Source organism: Sorex fumeus, unplaced genomic scaffold, assembly GCF_029834395.1.
Source record: "Sorex fumeus unplaced genomic scaffold, SorFum_2.1 ptg000008l, whole genome shotgun sequence".
Lineage (NCBI taxonomy): Eukaryota > Metazoa > Chordata > Mammalia > Eulipotyphla > Soricidae > Sorex > Sorex fumeus.
The window spans coordinates 82,646,428-82,667,467 of record NW_026606065.1 but is presented as its reverse complement, the minus strand read 5'-3'; the positions used below and the strand labels follow the sequence as shown (position 1 = coordinate 82,667,467).

The following is a 21,040-nucleotide window of genomic DNA, read 5'->3' as shown; positions in this document are numbered from 1 at the left end:
AGAACTGCCTAATTACTGACTGCAGGCATCTTCACTTTTCAACATCTAAGGTTTCAGAAATGTAATAACCTTGAGAGGTCAGAGAGAGAACAGAGGAGTTAAAGCACATGACTAGCTTGGCACCAATCCTGGTTTGCCCCAACACCACATGTTCCTTCTGCCCATCACTGGGAGGACCATTGGGTGGGCCCAGGTAATCCCAGCAAGACCACGTTCTCAAGATCCCAGCATTGATCTGCAGGCTTAATTGGTCAACAATTGCCAGGAGGGGTTCCTGAGCACAGCTTGGAATACTCCCCAAAAAGTTGCACTTAAGAAGAAAGATGAATTTTCATAACTGTTTTCTTTGAGGGGAGGGGGGAAGTGAGGGCAAGAACACATATGGCTCTCTGTGCTTAGGCTAATTCCTGCCCCTTTGCTCAGGAATCACTTCTGGTGGGGTTCAATTAACCTCTGGGGCACTGGAGATCAAACCTGAGTCAGGCGTGTGCAAAGCAGTGCACACTCCACTGTACTATTGCTCCGGCCCATCACAGCTACATTCTGGACTCAGTCGGCTATGATGATGTTTTGGTCACAACATGTGACATAGACACCTAGCTGGAAAGGGGGAAAATAGTTCAAAGATCTCTTCAAGCAACTGTGGCTCCATCAAGTAGTTCTGAAGAGTGGCACTGTAGACCCTGAGACAATTATACCAACATGGGTATATAATGTCTTAGTATATTAAAGAAAATACGACTTTACTGACCCATAAAAGGTCCTGGAACTCCCACGCCACACCTACAAAACTGCTGGTGTAAATTTGGGGGAAAAAAGGAAGAGTAATAAGAAGCTGTCAAATACTTTGCAAGGGAAGAACATCCAACAAAGGCTGAGCAATGAATATAGAATTAGAAGGGGAAAGTCAACTCAAAACTAAGGTGATTTTCATTGAAAAGATTAATGCTCAAAGATGAATAAGATAAAAATAGGATACTAAATATGTACCTAGAACTAGATAGAGCTATGTCTAGTACTAGACTAGAGTTATGTCTAGGCTAGAGCTATGTATAGATACAGTCTAGTACTAGTACAAGAATAGAACCATGTCCTAAACATTATTATAAATATACTACATATATAGATAGATACTATAAAGCTATGTCCATAGGAGAAATATAGCACTGTAACACTGTCCTCCCATTGTTCACCGATTTGCTCAAGTGGGCACCAGCAATATCTCCATTGTGAGACTTGTTGTTACTGTTTTTGGCATATCGAATATGTCAAGGGAAGCTTGCCAGGCTCTGCTGTGTGGGCGGGATCCTCTCAGTAGCTTGCCAGGCTCTCCTAGAGGGATGGAGGAATCAAACCCCGGACAGCCACATGCAAGGAAAACGCCCAACAAAAGACAAATTCATCTATTAAATACTAGATCACCAAAGGTAAAAAGAGATTGCTTTAACTGCATAAACAGACTAGAGATTTTTTTTCTTTTTTTTTCTTGGAAGCAGTATACATATACAGAATAAACCTAACAGCACAAAAAGGTACATCTTGAAGAATTACCACAAAGTAGACAAACCAGATAAGCATCTTCCAGCTCATAAAATAGAGGATTTCCAGCACCCTTTTGTCAAGTGTCCTTCATGCCCCCTCAGTTATTAATCCTTTCTTCTCCCAAACTAATTGCTTTTTTCTCTCCTAACACACATTTTCAGTTTCATTTAATGTGGATTTTACTTAAACATGTGCCCAGTGCCCAATTCTATTGTGTTGCTAATGAGATGTGTCACTGTTGTTGTGTGGAACATAAATTCTTTCATTTATATTACTTACCAGTATATGAGGGGCTGGAGCGATAGCACAGTGGTAGGGCGTTTGCCTTGCATATGGCCAGCCTGGCCAAGCCAGGATCAATTCCTCCACCCCTCTCAGAGAGCCCAGCAAGCTACCGAGTGTATCTCGCCCACATGGCAAAGCGCGGCAAGCTACCCGTGATGTATTCGATATGCCAAACACAGTAACAAGTCTCATGATGGAGATGTTACTGGGCCCACTTGAGCAAACCGATGAACAATGGGAGGACAGTGACAGTGACAGTGACAGTGACAGTGACAGTGACCAGTATATGAAAATACCACAATTTATTTAAGCATTCTATGGCTGATGAAGATGGGCTCCCCAAAAGCCACCATCTGTGTACTTGGACAATAATGCACACAGTTCTGTTGCATGTAGACCTAGAAGAGACTCTGATACATAACATATGTATATCTTCGATGTAAGCTAACAACATCTTCAAACATGTTTGGATCAATTTACACTCCCACCAGCAAGCGAATTCTAGTCACTCCCCCTTCTCAAGTCAAGAGGTTGTCAGTCCTTTCCGCTGTAGCTGAGCTGATGACTCTACAGCAGTATCTCACTGTTTCCATTAACACACTGTGATTGCTTGTGACGGTGTTACTTTTCTTAAGTTTACTGGTCACTGTGTGTCCTATAGTAAAGTGCTGGCATCCAGCCTTCTTATTCACATTCGCCAGTTTTTTCTATTGTGTAGGTAAGAGACAAACCATTCTACATATTACTCAAACATTTATCTTCCAAGTTATGGATTATTTTTTAGTCTGAATATTATATTTTAATAAACAAAAGTTCTTAACATAATGTGGTTCAGCTGAACATCTACTCATTTCTGACCAGGTTTTGTGTGTCTTGATTAACAAATGTTTCCATACTCTTAGGTCATGAAGCTATTCAATATTGTTTGTTGGCTATACCTAGCAGTGCTTGGAGGCCACACCAGGATCTGTACTCAACAGCTGCTGACAGACAGCACTCAAGGGACCATGCAGTGACAGGAATCGAATCTGGGTCTCCTACATGCAAAGCATGAGCTCTAGTCCTTTGAGCTATTCTCCAGAGTCCAATATGGCATATTCTTTATTAATGTATTATTTTATTATTGCATGCTTATATTTATTATTCTTTAATCTGTACCTCTTCTGCAAATTTTCTGAATACTTTGTGGCTTACTATTGGCAGATCCTACTATAGCTGTTAGAGAACCAAGACACTGGGAGCAAAAGTTCATTTTCCAAACAGAGGTGAAAGACTATGCTGCTGATAGGGGGGAAAAAAAGTACTATTGTTCTTGAGATAAACTGCTGGGTCTCCCCATCTTTGGGGAACAGCACACCAATAAAGCTTAAGTCCAGAGTGGAGAACTGTAAAAGCAAACTTATGCCAAAAACAGGGGCTGGGAAGGATGAGGCAGGCATCGGGAAGCTCAGACTCTGTCTAGACTACTTTCCTCCCAAACCATGTTTGACAATCCACCGACGCTTGGTATCTCTTCATCACCAAGGCCCCCTAATCCCTCTCTGTCATGTCCATCAAGCTAAAAGAAGGCAATACGAAAGCCAGGCACCACCTTAAGAAAAATGAAATAAACTAGTCCAGACTAACAAACTATTCTGTAGTCAACTGCTGTAAAAGTCAGATGCAATTCCTCAAAAAACAAGTCTCCAGAAATTTAAGACACGGATGTGGAGGGAACAAAGAATTGAGAGGCGTCACCAATGAAAGTTACCGAAGTTGGGAAGTCTCAATGAAACATGCTGTTACCTTAAAATGTCCATTAACGGGGCTGAGCGATAGCACAGCGGGTAGGGCCTTGCACGCGGCCGACCCGGGTTTGATTCCCAGCATCCCATATGGTCCCCTGAGCACCGCCAGGAGTAAATCCTGAGTGCATGAGCCAGGAGTAACCCCTGTGCATCGCCAGGTGTGACCCAAAAAGCAATAAGATAAAATAAAATCTTCTAAAAAAATGACCATTAACAGATGACATATATATCTGTCATGTCATGTGGCATATACAAAGAATACGACTCTGCCATTAGGAAAAAAAATGTGGATCAGGGAAAGGGCTCAGAGGGTTAGAGGATCAGCAGGATTCCCAGGTTTAATCTCTGGTAACACATGGTCCTGAGCACCAAACCAGGAGTAAAGCCTGACATCAAGTGTGACCCCAAAACAAAAACAAAACAAAAAAGGTGAAACTGTGTACTCTGGGACTTAAGGGATGAAACTTGACACAATTCTGGTAAGTAAAATGATTAAGAAAATGGAAGATAATTATCAGATGATTTCACACGTGGAAAATGAATAATAAAGCAAGCTAACTTGTAAAAACAATAACACTAACAGCTAGACTTTGTGAAAATTATGGTGGTTACCACAGGAAAAGTTGGGTGGAAGGGATAAGTGGAGGGGGCCTTTTTAATGGTGGGTGGCACTGGAAAGGGGGTAGTGGGAGGGTTGAGTTACAGACATGCATAGAGTTGTGAAGCGAGACCCTTGCAATTTGACACCACTGTAAAATAAGTCAATTGAAATAATCAAAGTTAAAAACTCATGAAATATATCAAAGAATCATACAGAAATTTAAAAGCAACCTGGACTTAAAACACACACACTCTCCCCTCTCTCTCTTTCTCACTTTTTCTCGCTCTCCCTCTGCTCTCTCTTTCTCTTCCCTCTTCCCAGACCAGCATCTTCACAGACTACAGGATCAGGTAGGGCTGAGCATCCAGTCAGATGACTGGGACAAGCAGGACTCATCGGCCCAGACAGGAGCAGAATAAATGGCAGGGTTCAGATACCCAAGAAAGTTCAGATTCAGGCAGGGCTCAGACACCCAGGAAAGCTCTGATTCAGGCAGGTCCTGGATACTCAGGTAGTGACAAGGTGCTGAGCACAAGTTCTCACCCACACACATGTGGCCAGGGACAAGGAACTGCAGGGGTACTTGGGAGGCCCAGCAACAGGCACAAAGCACAGGAAACTCGCCCACGTGCATGTGGTCGTGGCCAGAGAGTGAGAAAAGTGAACATGGGATAGACAGCAACACAGAGACTGGACCTGTCCATCGTTCACAGGAGGCAAGTGAACTGTACAGGACAAGATGGGGAGTTTGTTCACGGGATGGGGCAATGACAGGGACAGGACAAGGTGACATCGTTCATGGGTTAAGGAGAGGCTTGGACATCTGGGTTGGGACCAAGACCCATCTACTTTATTTGTACAATAAACTCGAACTTTTTTTTAATTTTTATTAATGAGACACCATGAGGTACAGTTGTAGACTTACAAAGTTTTGTGCTTGGGTTTCAATTATACAACGATCAAATACCCATCCCTCCACCAGTGCCCATTTCCCACCACCACGGATCCCAGTATCCCTCCCACCCCCCATTCCCCCCGTTCCCCCCCCCCGCCTCTGTGGCAGGGCATTCCCCTTTGTTCTCTCTCTCTTATTGGGTGTTGTGGTTTGCAAAAGAGGCAATGGGTGACAATCATGTTTGGTCTATAGTCTACTTTCAGGATGCTTCACCCATCCTGGGAGGATTCTCCCAACACCCTTTATTTGGCGCTCCCTTCTACCTTTTAATCTTAAAAAAACACTAAATAATATTATTAATAATATTAACATAATATGTGAGAAGCCGTTAAATTGGAATCAGAGTAAAGATGAAAAATAGACCTGAAAAACAATGTATTTTGTTTTGGGCTTTTTTTGTTTTGTTTTTTTGTTTTGTTTTCTTTTTTGGTAGGGAGAGGGGCATACCCAGTGATGCTCAGGTGTCACTCCTGGCTCTGTGCTCAGGAATTAATCCCTGTGGTGCTCAGAAGACCATATGGGATGCCAGAGACCAAACCCAGGTCAGTTGTGTGCAAGGCAAGCACCCTACCCACTGTACTATCTCTCTAGTACCCCCATACCCAGTGTATTTATTCAAGTTAGAAAAGGACAGAAACATAAACTCAAATAGTTCTGCAGGATGAGTAAGTTCTGGAAACCTAGTGTATATCATGATGATGATAGTTAAAAACAAAGGAATAGAACAGTGCTATATAAATGGAATTCTCTGAGAGTGTTATTTTTAAAAATTTCCTCTCCCCCCTTCTCTTAACTGTTGTTAATTTCATAATGATACTGTTACGACAGGGATTGTATGCAAAGATCAAAAACAACAACAAATCCAAAAACCCTTTCCAAAAATGGGGTGAAGCAATGAACAAACACTTCTCTGAGGAAGACAGAAGCCAAGAACAGACTCAAAGCTCCAGCAGGTGTGACCCCACTACCACCACCACCACCAAAACCTGAAAACAAAGTTTAAATGGTAGAAAACAGAGCAGCTTAATAAAAATCCTGGTTCTTGGGAAAACCTGAATCTCCTTACATGAGGAATGTAGGATAATTCAGTTTAGAGAAAGTTAAACGGTGAGCTGGAGCCAAGGGGATGTAGTGGGGGGAGGGGGCAGTTACACCTTACAGTGCTCAGAGATCACTCCTGGCTCTGCACTCAGGGATCAATCACTCATGGCAGGTCTGGGGGACTATATAGGTACTGGGGATTGAACCTGAATTGGCCATGTGCAAGGCAAGCTGTACTATCTCTTCAGCCCCTGGCAATTTAATTTTTAATAGGTATAAAATTTCACCATAAAAAAATGAAAAATTCTGGTTCTGGATAGCAATAATGGGTGCACAACAATGCTAATGTACCTCTGTTTAGAAAAGTAGCACTATAGCACGATAGCAGTGTCCTCCCGCTGTTCATCGATTTGCTCGAGCGGGCACCAATAACGTCTCACAACAAATTGTGAGACTTGTTGTTACTGTTTTTGGCATACCGAATATGTCGCGGGTAGCCTGCCAGGCTTTGCCATGCAGGAGGGATACTCTCAGTAGCTTGCCGGGCTCTCCAAGAGGCACGGAAGAATCGAACCCAGGTCGATTGCGTGCAAGGCAAACACCCCAACCGCTGTGCTATCGCTTCAGCCCTTAAAAAAATATACACTTGAAAACAAAACAGCATAAAACTGAATTTAGTGGGGTGATTTTGGAACCACACCCTGCTGTGCTTGAGGGTTATTCTGGGTGGGGCTGGAGCGGATTGTGTGGTACTGAGGATCAAACTCAAAGTTCCTCTATGCAAAGCATGCATGCTAATCCTTTCAGCCATCTCCCAAGCCTAAAACTGAATTTTTAGTTTTTATATATACTACATACAAATGGGATGGCTGGGTCACACCCAGTGCTCAGGGCTTAAATTGGTATCAGCTGTGTACATGGGAAGCCCCTTACCCCAGTGTTATTTCTCCAGCCACTCTATTGTGGGGATTTTTGCAACAATCACGATCACGACCATCCTGTTGTTCGTCGATTGCCTTGAGCAGGCCCCAGTAACGTCTCCTTCGTCCTAGCCCTGAGATTTTTGTTTTTTTAAAGTGCCATATTCAAGGCTCTTTCAGGGTTTTGCAACAATAAAAAAATTATAATAAAACACACATCAATTTTATCAAAGAAATTAGCAGCAAGTAACAAATATTTCTAAAAGGTAAAAGATAAGACTATTATGTACACCTCTCAATGCAATAACATATAAAAACCTAAGTGACAATTTCCTTGGAAAATACAGCGTACCAAAATGGACCACAAAAGATATGGAAAGCTTAAAGCAATGAATTGCCTTAGAGTTTGAAAAAAGTTATCAAAGAACCACATCTAAAACACGACAAATATGTCTGATATTACATAAACTGTTTCTGAAACATGAAAATCGAAGGTAATTTCCAAATTATTTTTTATAGAAATAAGTACTGCATTGGGCTGAGCGATAGCACAGCAGGTAGGGCATTTGCCTTGCATGAGGCCAACCCGGGTTCAATTCCTCCACCCTTCTCGGAGAGCCCAGCAATCTACCAAGAGAATCTTACCCGTATGGCAAAGCCTGGCAAGCTACCTATGACGTATTCGATATGCCAAAAACAGCAACAACAAGTCTCTCAATTTGTTGTGAGACGTTACTGGTTCCCACTCGAGCAAATTCATGAACAATGGGAAGACAGTGCTACAATGATACAAGTACTGCATTGACATCTAATTATGACAGCAAAATAAGAAGAGTTGTAGGGGCCAGAGCAAAAGAATAATGGGTAAGGTGCTTGCTTTGCACACAGGTGATGTGGGCTTGAGTCCCAACACCACATGGTCCCTCCACCTGCATCCTGCCAAGCACTGCCAGGAGTAGGAGCAACCCCTGAGCACTGAAAAGCACTGGATGCGGCTAAAATAAGACAATTATTTTTTAAATACACAAAATTAGACTTACACATCACAGAAGATTCTACACACATTAAGTTTTTAACAAGTGACGCTCATAGATTTTAACTTGAGGTAAATCATCAAATTTCTCCTATTGGTTTTTGTTATTCACTTAAAAAACACCACATTTCATTTGTTTCACTTTGTTTCCACTATAAGGCTCTCCCACCTCATCCTTCATGTAATTTTTCTTTTTAACATAATGTAACATGCTTCTAGAAGAGAAAACTATACAAGATATATTCATAAAACTGTCACTTCCTCCCTTCCCTGCCTCCCCCCCCTCCCCCCCCCAAGCCTTCCTTCTCTCCTTGGAGAAAACTGACTTCACTGCTGTCTTGAGATAAAAGTTTAACGTCAGTTTAGACTTTTACTCTTTCTGCTTTTCCAACATGTGTTTAAGGTTATAAGCTTTCTTCTAAGTTTCACTTGAGTCACACTTTGTAACTCTTGATATTTTTATTTTAATTCTGTGCCAAAAGTGGGACCTAGGCTAATTCAGGAAATTAAAAATTAAATTAGGAAATATCTGGCACAGAATTCCTAAATTAGCTTAAGTCCCACTGTACCTTCTACCTAGGAGAACCTAGGAGAACATATTTTTCTCTAGAAAATATATCAATAAGGGATTTTCAGAGCCAGAGAGATAGTACTGTATGTAGGATACTTGTCTTGGATGCTGTTGGCCCTGGTTTGACTCCCAGCATCTCAAATGGTCCCCTGAGCCCCACCAGGAGTTATCCCTGAGCACAGACCCGCGAGTAGCCTTGAGCACTGCCAGGTGTAGCCCGAAAAACAAAACCAGAAAGAAAGAAAAAAAAAAGAAATGATTTTCTATTAACTTTTTGCTGTTCAGTCTAAAGCGGTTATTTTTCTTTTTCCAACCATGGCCTCCTTCCAATCTTGTTTCCTTCCTGTGTTCCCCTGTCCTGTTGGTCAACCCCTTGTCTAAAGCTTGCCTCCCCCTAAACTACCCTTGGGGTCCACAGAGAACCACATGACCCCCAGATGAGAAACACTGATTTGAAGAACACTAATATAGCTGACTTCAATCCCCTGAAATATACTGAGAGACTCCCCTGCGGCTAAGAGTCTGGGTGAACATCCGTGTATACTGGGAAAGAACACAATTATACTCAGGCCAATGTGCACACAGCAAGACAAATTTGACGTGCTATTCAAATCTCCTAACCCTTATTACATTTTGTTCTTCTACAAAGAACTATTTTTTAATAAAAACTTCTCTATAATTATGAATGTATCTATTTCTTCTCCCTATTTCTTGTTGAACCTATATTACATAATCACTGAAATTATTTTTGGATCACCTAGACAATATTATAGAGAATAAAAATGAATAAGATCTTCTACACCAATAAAACTAGAGGCAATTTCTTCCATTCTAATTCAAAATGGCTTATTCAAAAATAAAAATCATTTTTACAAACAGCCTCCAAATTGTAACTGGGTCATTCTCAACAACTCCCCACACACAGTAGACCAATTTGTTTAATTACAGGTACATTGCAATGAATTCATGTTGTTGGGCTGTTGAAAAAAGCAATGTTCATCAACACAATCTACAGATAAATCACTGGGTCTTTTTGGTGCCCAATAATACTAATTTTTCCAGGCCACAATCACCTTGGTCCTGTTCTCTGAAAAAGATGCAGAATCATCCCTATGGGTGCTCAATGTGCTGAGCACATTCCACTGTGCCTTCATGCTGCCTTAGAATCATTCTCCAGAGTGAGGACAGCATTGCTCTCCACAACACACTGACATACCTCTGCTCTATGAAAGAATACTTCATGCATTGGCAGCTTTTGCACATGGTTCTTTGGAGAATTTCAGAGCTCCAACAGAGAATGGCCAAACACTCAAATCAGTCTTGTCTATCACCTTCCAGTTTCTCTGCTCAGATGAAGTTTCCTGGTCTCCACCAAGTGCCACCAATGCCATACCTGGGCACCTACAGCATCTACAGCAGTGTTATCACAGTGAACTTTTTATTTGCTTGTCTCTGATGTGGGCTAGAGCGATAGCAAAGCGGAAAGGCGTTTGCCTTGCACGCAGCCAACATGGCTGACTCGAGTTCAATTCCTCTGCCCCTCTCGGAGAGCCCAGCAAGCTACCGACAGTATCTCGCCTGCACGGCAGAGCCTGGCAAGCTACCCGTGACGTACTCGATATGCCAAAAACAGTAACAACAAGTCTCATGATGGAGACGTTACTGGGCCCGCTCGAGCAAATCGATGAACAACGGGAAGACCGTGACCGTGACCGTCTCTGATGTACACTATCGGCCCCTTGAGGATAGAAACCAACTGATTCAAATTGATATTCTCAGCACCTAGCATGCCTCGTCTTCTTGTCTACTCACATCCCCTACAAACCCACTCATGGTGATGCTCTTAAAATCCAAATCAAATAATATTTCCACCTCAAAACCTTTTGATGGCTTTCATTTGACTCAGAGAAAGATCCAATATGCCACGGAGTTGATTCTCGTTCTAGCCCTTCATCTTCTGGCTATTTATTTTGGTCTTGGCCACGCCTATCTCTGCTCATGGCTCTGTATTCAGGGGTCACTCCTGCTGGGGCTCAGGGGACCCCATAGGGTATCAGGGATTGAGCCCAGGTCAGGTGAGTGTAAAGCAAATGCCCGAACCACTGTACTATCTCTCCAACCTGATCTGGCCCTTTACTATCGCCATGACCAATAGTCCCTCTCTTACTAACTCTGCCCTCCTTGCCCTTGAGGCCTTTGCACATATTCATATGCTGTTGCTTCCCCATATAATACCCTCTCCCAAAATACATGTCCAACTGGCTCACTCTTTCACTTTCATTCATATCTCTTCTTCCTTCAGACACTTTTCCCTAACAAACGGTCAGAATTACTGTCCCAAATACTCATTCCCTTTGCTTGCTTGCTTTTCGTCCTTTCCTTCTTCCTTTCTTCTCTTTTCTGCTGGTCATATTTATAAGCATATATACTTACAGTACTTTGTTCAGATTCTTCATTAGAATGTGGTTTTTATTTTCTTGCAATAAAGTGTCAGTATTTTATACTGCTGAGACACATTTGCAACTACTTAACTCTACCAAACTCTATCTTTCGGAATAAGGGCAGCTCAATGCAATACAACAAATCAGCATGTCCACATTCCAATTCTAAGTGGAACTGGGTAAGAGGTGAGATTTAGTGCATAACCTACAGCTCACTAACTCTTACTGTGTAGTATACTGACTCTGAATTATGACTGAATCAACCATCTTAGTTACTGGTCTCTAAAGCTCCTTCTAATTGACAAAATAAAATACAAGCAAACCAGGGCCGGAGAGATAGTACAACACATAGGGCACCTGCTTGCAAACAGCCAACCCAGGTCTGATTCCCCATCTTTGGAAACAACATTGTTTGTCACATATAATTAAGTTCTGAAGAGACTGAAGGAATTTAGGGGTTTCTAGATATTTCTGATTTTTACATTGAACAAAAAACCCAACTTTAAAAATGTATGAAAATGGAGACAAATGCTATGGAAAATCAAGAGCCAAATGGGCTTTAAAATATATAGGGTTAGCTAAAAAACAAATAAATATGCTTTTCTATTTTAATTGAACATAGACGAGTCCTACTGGAAAATATCAATCTACTCCCCTTAAATTAAGTTCTTACTTTAGAAGAGATGGAAAAATGAGTCAGCTACTTAGCTGGTCCGTATCCATCAAGATGACAAAAACATCTTGAGCATAAACTTCCTTCACTCCACTTGCGACTATTCTGGTTAATGTGGTCCTTAATGTGGGCTGGATGGTGTGATCCCTAAAAATTAGATGCTGTGCCTCCTATTTGCCATGAGGAGCAACTGACACTAGGAGCCTCCACAAACAATAATTTGCATCTGTTTTCCGGCTAACCCCAGAGGTGCTCAAGCTGACTCCAGGTTCTGTGATCAGGGATCATTCCTGGCAGGGTTCAGGTGACCAGAGGGGGGTGGGGGGTCTGGCATCGAACCTGGGTGTCAGTCATGTGCAAGGCAAGTCTGGCCCAGGAGCATTAATTTAAAACGGGAAAGAGCTGGGTCCAGTAAAGAGAATTAGCCCAATAAAAGCCAATTCAGAGGTTAAATCTGCCTGGGCAGTACCCTTATACAGAGCTACATAACATTGTGTGCACAAATATATAAAAACAACCATGTCATATACATATTTTGGGGGGCCAAAAAAAACAGGTGTGGTACTAGAAGGGCAAAATGACTCAGACTAGGTTTTTTCACATTAGACAGTGGTGAGAGTCTTCTGTTTGGGAGATGGTTGTGAATCAAAACATATGACACATTCAATCAAGGGAAAAAAATCAAAAAATATTTCCTGGGTATCTACTATGTGCAGAGAATACACCATTTCATCCACTTAGCTGATAAAATATGACCGCCTGGATTCCGGTTCATAGTCATACTTTCAGACTGCAATATAATTTCAGCGAGCCATCCATGTGCACAAAATGGATAACAGTATTCAATGAGAGGCTTCTGTGAGATGAACTAAAATGGCACTGCCATGGCATAGTAATGAAATCTTCAGCATGGGCTAGGGCACAACTTTTAAAAATCCAATACAGCACTCGCCTGCCAGCAAGCAGAAGGACTCCACGGCTGATGACCACAGAGCCTGTAGATGGCTAAAAGAAGGTGCTGGGGTTATCACTGTCCACAGGAGACACCATCTCAACAGCAAAGTTCACAAGGTGATGTGACCAATCTTACATCCCTGTTCTGGCGCTGACAGGGTACCAGGCATCATGCTGCCTGTTCCCTGCCCCCAAGTAGCACCCTGTTAGTTTACAAAGCCACTGCCACCTTTCTTGGTCCAACTTTTTGAAGGCAGAAGCTAAACAGTCACCAGGAACCAAAATAATGCACACTAGCCCTCAGTACCTGTGGTCTATCTAGAAAATAAAAAATAAAGCAAATGCTGAGGGAAAAAAACACAGAAGCAGCTCAGGAGTCCATAATAGGACATAAGCTACTGTTACATCCATTCTTCCATTCAAGGCCAGTGCTCTGTCCGGGAGATCGGGGAACAGGAGGGAAAGGTTTCAAGTAAAAAGTTGAGAATGACTTCACATGCTTAGCTCGCAGTTCAGGCCCCTCAGGAGGAGACGTGAAAGATGAGAAGATACTCTAGACACTTGAAAAGAAGGGGGGGGGGAGCCACACAAGAAAGGATGTATAATATCAGGGAGAAAAGACAGAAGAAAGGAGCTAAAACTTCAGGGAGAAGAGACAGATCCAAGGAAGAAATAGCAGAACAGCACTGGCTCCAAAGACAGAGAGTGAAACCTGAGCATGGGAAAAATAAAAGTTCTGATCTCAGACATCTTGTGAGATAGGAGGATAAGGTGTCTCAAAACAAAACCATTCTTGAGGTAAACAACACTGAAGCAAACAAAAGTAAAAAGTAGACTCTCAAAAGAGAGGCCAGTTTCCCACCCTCCTCACCCCGTCCCCCTCCCCGCCCCCCCCCCCCCCATTGGATCTCCAGAGAACTCCAGAACCTAGAAAAGACATAGCCAGTACTGGAGGAGCTGGGCCAAGCATTGTGAAGAAAAGAAGGTCTAAAAGCAAGGGGGATAGGGGAGTCTGAGAAGCTGAATGAGAGGGATTGGGGTATGACTCAAGGATACGTGATTTCACAGAGACCCAAACAAAGAGAAAAAAAATCATTTAGTAGAGTATCATCCCAGCTCCCCCTGTACCTGAGGCCACTGAGCGGCCTTTCCTCTTCAGAGTCTGAGAAACAGCTTGCCCTGACAGGGTCCTCCTCTGGGTGACACGCATTCATTCTATTGCCACAGGAAGGAGGCTCCATGAGACTCCACTAGCCTGAATCAGTAATATTTCCACTAGTGAAGGCTAGTGGAAATACTGAAACCCTTTTTCACTGGATTTTTCCCTAATATCCTCACCCCCTAGGTTCTTGAATATACTCAAGTCCATCCAGTTAAGTGGGGAAGGGGGTGTCTCTCTTACCCACCCTGTATAGCCACTCATCACCCCCACCACCAAATTTCTCTGTCCAGAGATAGAGACATCACAAAACAGTAAAAATGGGACTACCATGGGATCCAGCAGCTTCATTCCTAAGCACACATAGATAGTAATTCAAAATATAGATGCCCACCTTTGCTCACTGCAGAGCTATTTGCAACAACCCAGATCTGGAAACATCCCAAGTGTATAGCCACCAAAGAATGGATCAAGAAGTTGCCATTATAGCACATCGGAAGGGCATTTGCCTTGCATGCAGCCAGCCTGGCCAAGCCAGGTTCGATTCCTCCACCCCTCTCGGAGAGCCCGGAAGCTACCGAGAGTATCTCGCCAGCACAGCAAAGCCTGGCAAGCTACCCGTGACATATTCAATATGCCAAACACAGTAACAAACACAGTAACAACAAGTCTCAAAATGGAGACATTACTGGGCCCGCTCAAGCAAACTGATGAACAAAGGGAGAACAGCGTTTGTTTGTTTTGTGTGTGTATATATATATATATGTATATATCACATGTATATATCACAACTTTTTGATCCATTATATACACACACAGATATACACACATACACATAGACAAATATACCCCACAACTTTTTGATCTTTATATATACGTACATGCGCACTGTGGAATACTACTCAGCTATGAGAAAAGATAGAATCTTGCCACCGGCAAAAATACAAACAGAACTGGAGGGAGCTATGTTAAAAAAAAAAAGTAAGTAAAAAAAAAAAGACAAATGCCTGATGTTTTCACACATATGAGTAAAAAGAAACAAGACAAGACTAAAAGGTGGCAGGGAAGAAAAAGGAAATGGTTTGTCATAGAGGCAGACTGGGGAACAGGAAGGAAACTGGGACACTGGTGAAAAAAAGTGGACACTAGTGAAGGGGTTGGTGTTGGAACACTATACATCTGAAAGTCTATCATAAATAACTTTGTAATTCACAGTGATTCAATGGAAAAAATAAATAATTAAGGAGGAAGAAATAAGGCAAGGGAACCAAGCCAAATCCAAACTCTTAGATTCTGACAGCAGACCTGAGGTTACCTGATGGGGTATGGGGAGGGTGAGCAAAGCGGGGTGGAGATCAGACAGAGAGAGGTGAAGGGTTATTGGTACCGTGATGAACAGGATGCAGCAGCATACTTCTGAGGTATGAGGAACTATCTTCTTGGAACAATATAAAGTTGGAAACCAATGTTATCTCAACTGAAAAAAAAACTGTTTACATGATTTCAATTTTCCACATGCATTCCACATTCTGGCTTTCACTATTAAAACTTCCTACAATCTGGTCCTCTAGATTCTGTCCCCATCACTATGTCACCTCTGCCACCACTTTATGATTAACAACCCTGTTATTACCTCACTGCTGAAGTTTCTGGGACCATGAGGTTCAGGAAGCCTCCCGGGGCCCCACCCTCCAGTCTCAAAGTGACTGTGCTCTGATATCTTTCCAACAGCGATTTCGACCCCGCAGATGTCACGCTGCTATCGTCCTCAACTCCAGATCTGCTTCTTGGACAACCACATCTACTCCAACTGCCTTCAGGAACAAATCCAAGCAAAGGTGAGAGCTTCTAGGACTTGCTCTGTTCACTCCACCCTTCGTTTCTCAGGCCAGAAGAAAAGCCAAGCAAATAATGGAACTGTGAGACAGGCTCAACTAACAAACTATTTATGCCCTAACAATTCAGTGCTCAGCTGAAAAGCTAGACGGACTCAACTAACAATTTATGCCCTAACAATTTAGTGCTCAGTTGAAAAGCATTTCTATTTTACAGTGAAAGTAACCACACACATACTAACTAGTATGCCTCTAAGATGTGCCCATGGAAAGCCTGGATCTTGTTCAAACCTTGGATCATGCTGGACTCTCATTTCCTGCCTCACTCTGACCTTCACAGGGTGCCAGTGGTACCCAGTGAAGATCCCGCTTTACAGAGCAGCAGCCTGGAAAGGAATGTAGAAACCTTGTGTAGAAACATAACTACTCTGTGTGGTATACAGGGTTTCCCTAAGAGCTTCCTGTATGTGGAGGGAAGGCAGTGGGGGTATGATGCTTTCTGCTTGTTTGCTGAAAGGTACATTTTGGAGAAAGGGAGGGTTGAGTGTTTTTGTTGTTTCTGAAAAAGGAGCAGTAGGCCAAATCAGTTTGGGGCCTTCTGAGATGGTTAGTTCTGCAGAGTTCGACAGATGCTGCAAATTGCTGCTTCTCCTTCAACAATTTAGCATCCTGCAGTGACCTGGAAACGCACTGTAGCACTTAAGCACACAGTCTGGGACTGCCGGGCTAAAAACTCTCAGGTCCATCTCCAGCTCATCTCCTGATATCCAGATCCCTAATGCAGTCGACTGAACACAAAGTCCCCCAGGCAATTAAAATTAAATGTCAGGTGGAAACCATCATCTCTGCCCCCAAATGGCTGCTGTCCCCTGCATCTCCCCCTTCCCAAGCCCCCAAATGCCCCACCAGAACTTAGCACTGTCACGAACTCCTCATCAGAACTTAGCACTGTCATGAACTCCTCCATCAACTCCTCACCACATACACACTCAGGCCAACAACCAAGTCCAAGCAAGTATACCTCCTCGAGGCTCCCTTCTTAGACTCTGACACACATATTCCCTTCCATCCATTCCCTGAGCACAAACCTCACCATGTCCTTCAACTTCATTTCCTACTGCCCCTAAGACTCCAAACTCCTTTCACCAGAAACCGCAGGATCCTACATGGCATGGTCCTTATTTCTCCTGTTTAATTTCTCACTGCCCCCTGCATTGTAAGGGTACCCTTCCACCACCCTCACCATGTTTTAGTTTCCCCCATGCATGCTCCCCTACAACAAATCTTTGTACAATCTTTCTTCAACGCAGATTTTAGTTTTTCGGTCTGTTTGTTTGGGGTTTGGGGGGGCCATACCTGTGGTGCTCAGGGCTTATCCCTGTCTCTGAATTCAGGGGTGACTCCTGGCTCAAGGGACTGTCATATAGAGTGCCAGGTATGGAACCCAGTCTGGTTGCATGCAAGGCAAGCACTTTACTACTATACTATGTCTGCCTCCAGCTCTTCAACCCAGACTTTGACCGTTTCATTTTCTTGGACTATCTGCAAAGCTTTTCTTCCCTTCTCTGTGTCACACCTCAGCTGAGTTTGGCATCAATAACGCCTGGGATGGCCCCTCTCAAAACACTTATCACACGTTGCCTTGAGAACAGCGCCTAAAATTGTCTAAAAATCCAAGCAGAACAGTGAGATGTCTACATCTGACTGAGATACCTGCCTTACTTGTCTCTGTATCCTCAGCTCATCTTATAAATGCTGAACTCAGTGGAGTGAATAAAGTGAATGAATGGATTCTGTTCCCTCCTTCTCCCTTACCTCTTACTACAATACACTTTGGGTCTACCCTGAAATTGCTTGTCTCAATAAACTACCAACATTTTGAAAGCTCTCCTCTCTTTATTTCCACAAACTGTGATTCAAATAGTGCCTCTATGTAGCAGGCATTCACTAAATGACTTCTGAATTAAAAAGAAAGCTATTGAAAGGAATCTGGAAGCCTATACCCCATTTATTGAGCATGGTTACCTCTGGAGACAGAAACAGGGCTGGGGAATGCAATGAGAGGAAAGGCTTTTTACTCTCAGTGTTTCATCATCATATTACATGTTACAATCTGTATTAGTAACATATTATTTGGTATATAATATTCATGATTTATTAGCATAAACCTAAGTAAGGGGAGAAGAAACCAGTCCTGAGACAGAAGGCAAAGATTGCAAGTAGCATTTGCTTCCAAATGCCCCAAAGTAGGTTCCCACAACACCCCCACCTCCAGCCAAATTTTTTGAGGGGATCAAGACCAGCAATGCTCAGGGGTTACTTCTGGCTCTACACTCAGGAATTACTCCTGGCGGTGCTTGAGGGACCAGATGGGATGCTGGGGATCAAACCCAGATCAAATGCCCTACCTGCTATACTATTGCTCCAACCCTCAAAATTATTTTTTTTAGGCCAAGTTGAAAAGAAAAAAAGGGCTGAGAAGATCAGCTAAGCATTTCAGTACAGTGTGCTTGGCAATGAAGAGGGACGGTCAAGTAAATATTAGGAATGTCAACAACAGAAAACATCATTTGTGAATAGTTGTTCTTATAAAGTTCTTATAACAGAGCACTGTAATTGGCCCAGAGCTAATAGAGAGTTCTAAAACATGCAACAGGCAACCATTTAAATTGAAACATTCCAATAACCTAAAGATTATGTGCCACAAGCAAGTTTCTGTGGGAAGTGGGAAGTATGTCCCCCATTCACACTGAGAATAAATAGAGTATAATGTCAGTATGCCTTCTTTACAAAGTGTGTTCTGCCATTTTCTCCAGTACATTTCAGAACAGTATAGCACATCTTGACCATACATTTTAAACACAAACACATACACACACACACACACACACACACACACACACAAAGCAATAAAGCAACTTCATGTCAGTACCTGAAATTGCAAGAACAATTTTTATGTAACACTCTTATTAATAGTTTTTTAAGTGAAGACATACAGGTCAGACATAAAGTTCATCAAGCACTTCAACCTTGTGAGGTGGAAAAGTCTGAAAAAACACTTTTTTTATTCATATATTTGTGAATATGTAGTAAGAAGGTCTTTAAAATAAAGAGAAATGAATACTGGGTTGAAGGGATGAAGAGGAAGGAGGCCAGACAGGCACAGTAAGAACCGCCTATGGGAAAGGTCAAGCCCAGCTTTCTTTTGTTTAACCCTTCAAGTAGATAAAAGAACTCGTTTTAAAGAATCAGAGCATTGTTTCACTGCTGGAAAAGAAAAGTTGGGTGAAGCAGACACACACACACACACACACACACACACACACACAAAATGCAACCAAAGCACCACTGAATTTATTCTAGAGGCAAGTGGGGAGAGGGAAGAGTGGGCGCGCCAATTATAACAGATTAAACCTCGTTCTAATCGGGTAGCAGACATTTTAAATTTGGGTCAAACCTTATTTTTTTAAGATGCAAAACATTTCTAATGGTCAGAGTCCTCTGCCTCCCTCAATTCCCCCACCCCGCATAGAATAAGAATTCCTACTCTTAAGTTAAAATTTCATGCTCCATTTACACTTGCTTTGGACAGCTTCGAAGCAAAAACTACCCCCTTCTTATAATCTTGCAGCTTAAAAAATTATATATACATATATATGATACTAGGAAATTTAAAATTAGGACTCAAATGAGCAAGAATTCCTATTTCGCCCAATAGCAGCTAAGAATATGAGCTACTCCCATTCACCGGTAAGCCCACAGCTTAGTTCTTTAATAATTAAGAACTCTACGCTCCGACTCTCCGCCAGGGAACTCTCCCCGACAGAGCAGCTTAACCTAGAGCAGATCGCCATTGCCCGCGAGGACCAGACACAGAGGGGGAAAAGGGGGTTTGGGGGGTTTTTTGGTTTTTGTTTTTGTGGGTTTTTTTTTTTTGGAAGGGTTGCTCTCGGTGGAGCGCGGGCCCCGAGGAGGGGTTCTGCGGCCCCCCTGCCTGCTGCGCAGGACAAGTCTCCGGGGGACGCTGCCTGCAGGCGAAGGGACCCGGGGCCGTGCAGCGCCCTCCCGGCTCGCCGCCGTCCGAGCCCGGCCGCCGCGTCCCCCGGAGCCCCGCGGGCCCGCCGCGCCGCGCGACAGTAGCGGGCGCCGAGACGCGCGGCGGAGAAGCGACCGGCGGACAGGGCCGGACCGGGGCGGCGCGGACGCGGCGGCGGGGCCTGATGGAGGGCGAGGGCGCGTGCACAAGTGTGCCGGGATGCGAAGGTCCTGGGAGCGAGCGGGGCAGCCCTGGGGCGTCCTGCCTGCGGGCGCCAGCAGAGGCCCGGGCGCCACCTGCGGCCGGGATGGCCGGTGCCTTGCCCCGCAGTCCGGGGAGGGCGCCCCGGGGAGCGGGAGCTGGGGACAACGCGGGAGAGACGGGCTCCCGGGCCGCGACGGCGGGAAGCACCGGCGGCCACGGCGGTCCCCACCAGCGGAACGCAGCTGAGGCTCCACGACCCGAGACCGGGCGTCGGGCGGCGACGCGGGCCCGCAGTGGGCCCCACCACGCTCGGAAGCGCGCCCGGCGCGATGCAGCAACTTCACTTGGCCGCAGGGCTGCGGGGATCCCGGCCCGCGCCCCCTTTGCCTCCCCGGGGGCAGCCGCCCGGACCTGAGCCAGAGGGAAAAGGATCGGCATCCCGGATCCGAGCGCCCGGCCGGCCGCAGCCCGCACTCACCCGTCCGCGGTTCCGCCGCCGCCAACGGGGCAGCGCTCCCGGGTCCATGGTCCCGCCGCGCCGCGGCCGCCCGCACCCCCCGCCCAGCACCGCACCGCACGCAGCGGCGCCAGCGACACCGCCTCCGGCCGGGCCACGGCCGCGGCCACGCCCCCTCCCGGCGGGGGTCCCAGCCCGAGCCGGAGGGGGGCTCAGCGCCGGCTCCACCAACCAGAGCCCGCGCACGGGGCCGCTTCGCGAGGATTGGCGAGCGCCTGGGCCAATGGGAAAGCAGCAGGAGCCCCGAGAGGCGGCGCGGAGGGGCGGAGGATTGCGGAGGAGGTGGTTTTCACCCTTGGTCCTCCGCCTCCCACTCGGCTGGAGGCTGCGCCGGAGTCCCCTCCCGAGTGAAGCGGCAGGGACACTTTGGACCGAGCTGACCCAAGGAGCCCTTGGGTCACCTCCATTTAAAGATGCACTCTCTTTGCAGTCCCTTCGAGTACCCACTAGAACCTAACCTCACCTGGATCAGGAGGGCTCCGGGAA

General features: G+C 44.6%; 1 protein-coding gene across 2 annotated transcripts in view; it reads right to left on the bottom strand.

Moving 5' to 3' along the window:
- WASF3 (WASP family member 3) overlaps nt 1-20,649 on the bottom strand; it is a 147,624-nt gene extending 126,975 nt beyond the window's left edge. For both annotated transcript variants that reach the window (XM_056108899.1, XM_056108907.1), the window contains exon 1: nt 20,516-20,649. The gene's annotated coding sequence lies outside the window, so the exon portion shown is untranslated. The remainder of the gene's footprint in view (nt 1-20,515) is intronic.
- Nucleotides 20,650-21,040: the final 391 nt, after the last annotated feature.